Raw genomic sequence first — 8,672 nt, forward strand, 5'->3', positions numbered from 1 at the left:
CCTCTCCAGAAGCACCCTCACAGACATAACCAGAGCTATGTCTCCCTGCAGTCAAGCTGTCAATGAGATTAACCCACATTATGTGAAATAAATCACATGCAAAGTGCTACTTATTGCATAGTATCACTTATATAAAATGCATCACTTAAAGGAAAAATCCATAAATCAGCACCCTATGTTTGATCCCTAGCTCTGGAAAGAAAAAAAAAGGGAGATGAGTAGGAAGGAAGGAAGGAAAGAAGGGAGGAAGGAAGGAAGGAAGGAAGGAAGGAAGGAAGGAAGGAAGGAAGGAAGGAAGGAAGGAAAAAGGAAGGAAGGGAGGAAAGAAGGAAGGGAGAAAGGAAAGGAAGGAAGGAAGGAAAAAGGAAGGAAGGGAGGAAAGAAGGAAGGGAGAGAGGAAAGGAAGGAAGAAAGGAAGGAAGGAAAGGAAGGATGGAAGGAAGGAAGGAAGGAAGGAAGGAAGGAAGGAAGGAAGGAAGGAAGGAAGGAAATAGGTAAGGGAATAACACAGACTACTGTTTCGTTTGGGGGTGGTGGAAATGTTTGGATACTAGATTATTGTGCTGACTAACACACTCTGTGAGAGAGTAAAGAGATGGATGGCTCAGTGGTTAGGAGCACTTGTTGCTTTTGCAGAATACTCAGGTCAGTTCCCAATAATTTGCAACCATCTTTAACTCCAGTCCCATGGGAATCTCATGCTCTCTTTTGACCTTCATATACAGGCAGCACACTCATACACATAAAATAAATCTAAAAATGGTTTTGAAACATATTTTAAAAACCATTGAATTATACTTTTTAGAGTGATATACTTTATGGTGTGTGAATTATGCATTTTGAGTCAGTATTGTGCCCAGTGCTTGGAAGGAAGGGGTATTTCTCATCTATAAACATCTCAGCACAACACTCAGACATTACTGTGTAAATTTTTATGTACTTTTCTGGTAGATTCATGGCACTCTGGGTGTCTGCTTTAAATGTAATGGTTAAAACAATAAAGCAACAGGACATGGGGACACACACCTGTAGTTCCAGGACTTGGAAGGCAGAGGCAGAAGACTTATTGTGAGTTTGAGACCAGCCTGGGATACAAAGCAAAACCCTGTCTCAAGCCCACCTCCACCTTCACAAAATAATACTATAATGGATTTGAAGCTTTCTGAAACCAAATTATTTATGCTCAGGTAGAATGAATATTTAAAGAGCTGCAATATTGAAATCCTATTTGGATTTATAATTTTGCTTTTTCCCATACATTTTTAGTATTCTTTTTTAAAAAATATTCTATCTCAGAAACAAAATCCTTCATTTTTAGAGGGGAGGATCACATCATAAAACTTCTGGAAGTGGTTCACAAAACACCTTTAACTAAAGAATGAATCAAACTGAAGATGTGATATATCATAAGTTATGGGTGAAAGACTTGTGGGGTTTTTCTTACTATCATAAAAGTTTATTCATGAAAACATTAAATCTGAAAAATCCATGGCCCAATGTTTACATCATAGTTATCCAGATCATCTGGGGAGACCTGGATTTCTGTGATGAGCCATTATGCTTATGTCAAGCCTGCCAATACACTGTACCAGTCCCTGGCGTTACCACCAGACCCATGGTCTGCTACTAGCCATCTCCACATTTATCTGTCACATGACCGTGAAAGGACCCAATTCTATCACTGGTCCTTGGACATGATGGCTGGGATGTGATCAATGATGACTCCTGGCCCCAATTTTTCTTCAACTCGGCAGAGTGAGCTTGGTTCCGGGCTTCTCTTCGGTGGCTCAGAGCTGCCTTTAACAGAATTCACGGTCTCCTTCAGATCTGAGGAAGACACCACTGAAAATAAACGTGCAAAGAAGTCAGGACAGGCTTGGCGGTGGTGGCGCACGCCTTTAATCCCAGCACTCGGGAGGCAGAGGCAGGCAGATCTCTGTGAGTTCGAGGCCAGCCTGGCCTACAGAGCAAGATCCAGGAAAGGCGCAAAGTTACACAGAGAAACCCTGTCTCGGAAAACCAAAAAAAAAAAAAGTCAGGACATAGGAAGCTCTTTATAATTACTTCCTGAATGCTGTCAAATCGAAACAGAACATAGGCAGCAAAGGCAAGCCTCCTGATAAACATCGTGTGAAGAATATATGCTCATCCTTAGAAAGCATTGTGTAGAACTGACAGTCTCAATAAATAAGAGACCTCATAATGTGCAGACACCTTAACAGTTTTTCTCTGGTTCGTCTACCATGGCTCACATACCACTGGCAAGAAGTGACATTTCCAGAAAAATGTGAAAGCTACTCAACTATTTTAACCTCCAGGTTCTTCTCAAACTGAATTTTTTTTTAAAAAAAAAAATTGCTTGAATAGAGGGTCTGGTGAAGGGGCTGTCTGTAGGTGCCATGTCAGGCTGCGAAGGTGGCAAGAGGAAGCCCCTGAAACAGCCCAAGAAGCAGGCTGAGGAGATGGACGAGGAAGACGAGGCTTTCAAGCAGAAAGAAAAAGAGGAGCAATAGAAACTCAGGAGCTAAAAGCCAAGGCTGTGGGGAAGGGGCCACTGGCCACAGGTGGAATTAAGAAATCTGGCAAAAAGTAAGCTGTTCCTCATATCTGAGATGATGGTGACCCTCTTCCATTCCTATTTCAACATCTGGATGCCCTGCCATAACCTCTTTGCCACCCTGGAGCCTGTTGTACATTATAGTAAACTTTTGTAAAAATAATAATAATAATAATAATAATAATAATAATAAATACAATGGTTTATTGTCAAAAGAAATTGCTTGAATAACTTTAATTCTGTGCTAAAGATAAAAATCCTATTTTTAAAATCTGTTTTATTATTATTTTTGTTCGTTTTTTGAGACAGGGTTTCTCTATGTAGCCCTAGCTGTCCTGGAACTTACTTTGTAGACTACATTCACCTGGAACTCACGGAGATCCACCTACCTCTGCTTCCCGAGTGCTGGGATTAAAGACATGTGCCACTATCGCACAGTGAAAATCCTATTATTTAATGATCTCACAACTGTAGGAAATTTAAATAAAGTAATACTAACAAATCAAATAATCTACAAGTTTTTGTTTCAGCCTGAGTTTTCTTTTCTTTTTTCCTTGAGATGGGTTCTTGTCATATAGCCCATGCTCATCTTGAACTTCTAATCCTCAAGCTGTAGTATCTTGACTGATGGAATGCAACAATCATGATGTTAGAATATACATGTATAAAAGGTAATGATTGTGTGTGTGCTCGCGCAGGCTGTCATATATGATATATCAAGCATTTATCATTATTTTTCAGCATTGGGAATATTCAAAAATCATTTACTACTGAAATACACAATTTTGAAGTGTACAGTTTTGAGAAAAATATGCATGAATCTTGGACAGCCATAGCATGTTGATGACTTTTTCATTACTGTGAAAATGTGAAGAAACAATGTAAAGGAGGAAAATTTGATTTGAACTAATGACTTCAGAGGTCTTCATCTATCTTGGAAGAGAGCAGCTGACATCATGACATTCAGAAAGCAAGAGATGATGCTGTATTAAAGGGCCTTAAAAAAAATCCATCAGAGGTCCCCCAACCAAGAGGATGGTGCCACTCACATGCAGAACAGCGTTCTCCCCCAAGTTAATTCTGTCAAGAAACAATCCTCCCAGACACACCCAGAGCTATGTTTACTAATCTGTTAGGAGATGCTCAATCCAACCAACCTGTCAATCAATATTAAGACATTTCTCCTAATCTATCTGTAATTGGTTGGGGTTTTGTAAGAAAAAATAGAGAGCAAAATATAGAGAAAGATTGGCACTGTGTGCTTGGGCTTGGAAAAATGACTGGGTCCTGCTGGTAAATAGCTGGAATTGCTATCTACTGATTAGCAAGTTTGAAATCCTGCTCATAGGTGGCATTTGTCATCTTGTGAATTCAACTGAGAACTGAGAGAAGTCAGGACTGTTAGTCACAGGGAGGTTTAAATGACATAGTTTGAATGTTTGTCTCCATGCCCAGATTTGAGTCACTCAGGCCTGAAGAGGAGGAGCTGCAGTACCCAAGTTCCCTGAATTCTGTTCCCTTATATTAAAAAGGGAAGAGTTGAGAAGTGTTTTGATCTGTGCCCTCCTGCCTGCCTCTGACTAACCTCACCAAGATGGTGATCAGGTCTCTTGCGATAACTAGGCCTGATAAGTTTTAGAAGGAAAATCACGGTAGCCTTGTTTATAAAGGACTTAACAGAAAAAGACAGAAGACAATATGGGAGTGAGTGAGAGCATGTGCAGGCTTGCATGCATGCTCCTGTGCATGTGCGCGAGCACACACACAAGTTGAATAAAAATCTAGTAAACATAATCAACGGTTGCCAAGGGTGATTCTAACATACCTCAGCTGTCTGTATGACAACATTACCAAAAACTATCCATTCTTTATAAAAATCCTGACCTAGTCTCAAATTATCTGTAAATTAGTGGACTAAAAATATTTTTCACTCCTCCTAAAGACCTTATGGGGACTCTCCAAGGGGAACAAAGAACATAACCCTGCTCCATGCTCCTTCTGTAAGGGTAGAAAGACAGACTGAGAAACACACCCTTAATGGCCTGGAGGCCGATGCTAAAAAAGGCCTCCCAATTTTATAGCTATTCTCCTAAGCCTCAAGAAAAGAGGAGGAAGACAACTGGTGTTCAGTTATTTCAAAATTGCTGTTAATTTTTGAAAACAATGCAAATATGTGAAAAAGATTCTAAAGTGAAGGGGGTTGTGGATTATTGGTAGAGTTAATGCTCATTATGCATGAAGCTCTGGCTTCTAAGCTTGATTCCTGGAAAACTGAACTTCCATTACATAACATCCTCTCTACCTCCCATCTCCTTATCCCTCACTCCAGTGGTAACTAGTATGTATTTCATGTGTATATGAATATCATATATATGTATATATATACTGTATATATGATGATATATGATATATATCATATATCATACACATTGCACCCATAAAATTTTTATGTTTTTCATCATAGGATCACACTATATATTTTCTATAAAGTAGGTTTTTATTCAGTGTGCTGGATAGTTTTCATGTCATTAGACACAATTCTTACTCTTTCAGCAACTGCAAAAAGTATCCAAAGTAGTGGTGTGTAGTAATATGTTCTCTCTGTGGGTGCAGAATGTCATATTGTTCTTTTTAAAAAAAATTCATTCCTTGAGAATTTTATACATGTATGCAGTGCGTTTTGATCATATCCATCACCTACTCTCCCTCAAGCTGTGAATAATGTATCTTAATGACATTTAAATGTCTGAACTTCTTCATTAGTCACACTGGGGCACAGAGCATCTTGGTACACAAATCTGATCTTTATGTGAGGATTCCTATTTTTTAAAATAAACATTTCAAAACATGATGAGGAAGCTTGTCAATCTGATGTTCTGTATACCAGTCAATCTTGTCTTTTAGAAATAAGTCCTCACAACATACATGTAAATATATTTTAATTTTTTTCTGACTCCAGTTTTTTTTATGAGGCACAAGATAAATAGCATGTATGAAAAGGTCTCATAAGGCCTTTCTTTCATCATTTGTAAACTACGGGCCAAGTGTTAATAAGTAGGTTTCTGTTGAATGAATGAATAAAAGCGAAATGAAAGACTCGTACCTGATCATTGAAATGATATATCTTCATTTCTGTGGATGTGGAATAAGAAATAGGAATTTTTGGTCTTCGTCTACAGTCCTGAGTCCCACTCAATTCTGAGTTCCAAGGGTGGAAGGTGCATCTTTGGTTATAATAGTTGGTTCTGGGCCATTCTAAAGTTCTTGAAAGTTGGTAAGTGCTCAGGGTGTGTTTGTGATTTGTTACAAGGCCTTCTAATTTCTCTGAGTTTTGATTACTGAAATGACTAAGGTTGAGACCCTTGGGTAAGCTCAGGGTGGAACTCTGTCCACAAACGAGGGCTTTCAGAGCCACACGTGGACTCTGGGAAAGACCCTCCTTGATGGAAGCATCTGAAATTATGTCTTATTAAAACTCCTGGTCAAAAGCTTTGCTGGGTACCTGGGCTGCCTTTGGACAATTGTACTAGGAAATTGAGTTCCCACGGGAGGCATTGAAATAGTGTGCCCTGGCCCCTCATCCTCTCCCTCTGCATCTCATCACGTAACTGCCCATTTCTATCCTGGGAAACTCTGCAGAACTAGGGTTGCCCTCAGTTCTGTCAGATACTCTAACAAATTAATCAGACCCCAGCTAGGGTCACAGGAACTCCAGGCTGGGTGACACACTCTGTCAAAACAGCATCACCTACCAAGAGACTGAGTGTTCAAACACATGGTCCTATGGCAGACATTTCATTTTCAAACCATAAGAAGTACCAAGATCAAAAAACTGTGACATCGCATGAGTGTGCACATGCGCATATGCATACATCTGCACACACACACCTACATATTATACACACCCTTTTGGCAATGAAACTCTATATGGATTTTTCTGCCATTTATTTTTAACTTACATGTCTAAACATTTTATATTAAAGTACACTTCTACAATATCTTCGGTAGCATTTTAATAAATCAGCTATTCTTGGAGCTTTCAGAAAAACTGTCATATTCTTGCACAAAGGCAGGGTGTTTGTGCCAGACAGACAGTGTCTATAGCAGCTTGCCTGGTCTGCCTTGCCTTACTCACCTAATATGCTTGAGAATAAACAGACACCTAACAGACACACTTGGAAACAATACTGGATCCTCTAACACTGCTCGACAATAGCAGCTTTATTATTAGTTCTTTACCATGACTCAAAGTTCATCCATTTTAATTGCTATATTGAGACAGCCAACTCATTCAATACCTTGCCATGAGGTAGTATGAACTACACCCACAGATGTGTCTTGAGTCTTGAGAACCCCCTCCTCCCTCTCCTCCTATTATATACCGCTAAACTCAGAGGAGAGGGCTATATATACCTATATATGTGACAGTCGTTCCCACTTGCATTCACTGTGACCCACAACCCGTAAAACACACACACACACACACACACACACACACACACACACACACACACACACACACTTGAGTCATTTAATATAAGAACACCACCTTCTCGACACAAGATTAACTGTTTTCTGTTTGACTTCTTCTAAATGTTGGTTATGTCTTAAGATTAATTTCGTAGGCACTATTGGTTGTGACTTGGAATTTGGAAACCACTGCATTGAGCCCAAGTCTTTTACAGCATTGGCCAACTCTTTTCTTTCCATCACTGGAGAACAATGAAACAATTCATTTTCTTTTTTATGCATGTATTAGAGGCTGGGGATTGAACTCAGGGCCCTGCACATGATAAGTACATGCTCTCATGCTCTACCACTTACCTACAACACCCCCAACTTCAGCAATATTTACATTGGAAATAAATTTTACCAAATACACTACTACAGATATGTTCTTGAGTTTTCTTTTTCTCTTTCTTTTTATATGTGCAATATGCATACATATGTACATGCACGATTTCATGTGTGTGAATGCTCATGTGTGTACACGTGTGCGTATGGAGTTCTAAAGTTGACACTGGGTATCTTCCTCAATCACTCTCCAATTTATTGATTGAAACAAGGTATCTCAGTGAACCAGGTGCTTGTCAATTCCACCTCCTCTAGATAATCAACCTGTGCTAGGATCCACTGTCCCTGCCTCCTGAGTGCTGGGACTACAGGCAGCTGCCATAGCTGCCTGGCTTTTCCGTAGGTTCTGGGGACCTGAACTCTACCCTCAAGCTTGCATGGTAAGTGATTTACCCACAGAGCCATCTCCCCAGCCTGAGTAAATTTTTAGAGTATATTGAGACATTCTTCCTAATAATTATTTCAGATTTAGTGTGACTTGAGGGTACCTTAAACAAAACAATATATATGATTACCAATAGTGGACTTGGAAGAGAATTAGCTAACTTCTTGTTTTCCCCTATTTCCTTATCACACACATGAATGTTTATGGTCTATGGTATTTGGCATGTGAGTGTGGCAACTTGGTAATGTGAGCTAGAATTAGTTCCTTGGAATTCTCCTCCCAATCTCAAAACTAATTAACTTTGAGAAAATGATTACATTTCCCTGGCCCCCAATTATGCCATCTATAAAATGAGGACTTAACGATCCCTTTGATCTCTTTAAACTTTAAAAGTATATGATTTTATGCTGTAAAACATGATACAGAAACCATCTATAAAAGCTTGCAGTATAAATGGGCTTGTGCAATGCCCTAGCTTGGCCCATATCTAATTTCTTCCAACACTTCAGTCTGGACGTTGGAATGAGAGAGAACCCCTGGACTGGGTTCAGCCACGGAGCAGCCATGTGGGGGAAAGTACTGAAGGCTTCCACATAGTTCCTTCTGTCTGCAGAGCCATACCTTAAAAGAAAACATAAACAATAAAAGAACTCCTGTGGTGGGCAAGTGTCTTGGGGAAAACAACAGAAAAACACCTACAGAGAGCAGAGAATTTGGAACCAAAGGAAAATGTGCCGAAAGATTAAGTGACAGAACAGCACACTTAGTTTCAAGAGCTGCTGACTGCAGAGGGTGTTTGTCACGTTTGTCACTGTCCAGTCTCTTTGGTTTCTTATGTGTGTGTGTTGGGGGGGGGTGCTGTGTGTGCCTGTATTT

The 8,672-nt window shown here is 39.7% G+C and overlaps 1 pseudogene across 1 annotated transcript; it reads left to right on the forward strand.

The window, feature by feature from the left end:
- Positions 1-364: 364 nt before the first annotated feature.
- LOC143273374 (translation machinery-associated protein 7 pseudogene) lies at positions 365-7,444 on the forward strand (annotated as a pseudogene). Its single transcript, XR_013051447.1, has one exon. The product of XR_013051447.1 is annotated as a translation machinery-associated protein 7 pseudogene (transcript).
- The last annotated feature ends 1,228 nt before the right edge of the window (positions 7,445-8,672 follow it).

This window comes from Peromyscus maniculatus, chromosome 5 (genome assembly GCF_049852395.1).
Source record: "Peromyscus maniculatus bairdii isolate BWxNUB_F1_BW_parent chromosome 5, HU_Pman_BW_mat_3.1, whole genome shotgun sequence".
NCBI lineage: Eukaryota > Metazoa > Chordata > Mammalia > Rodentia > Cricetidae > Peromyscus > Peromyscus maniculatus.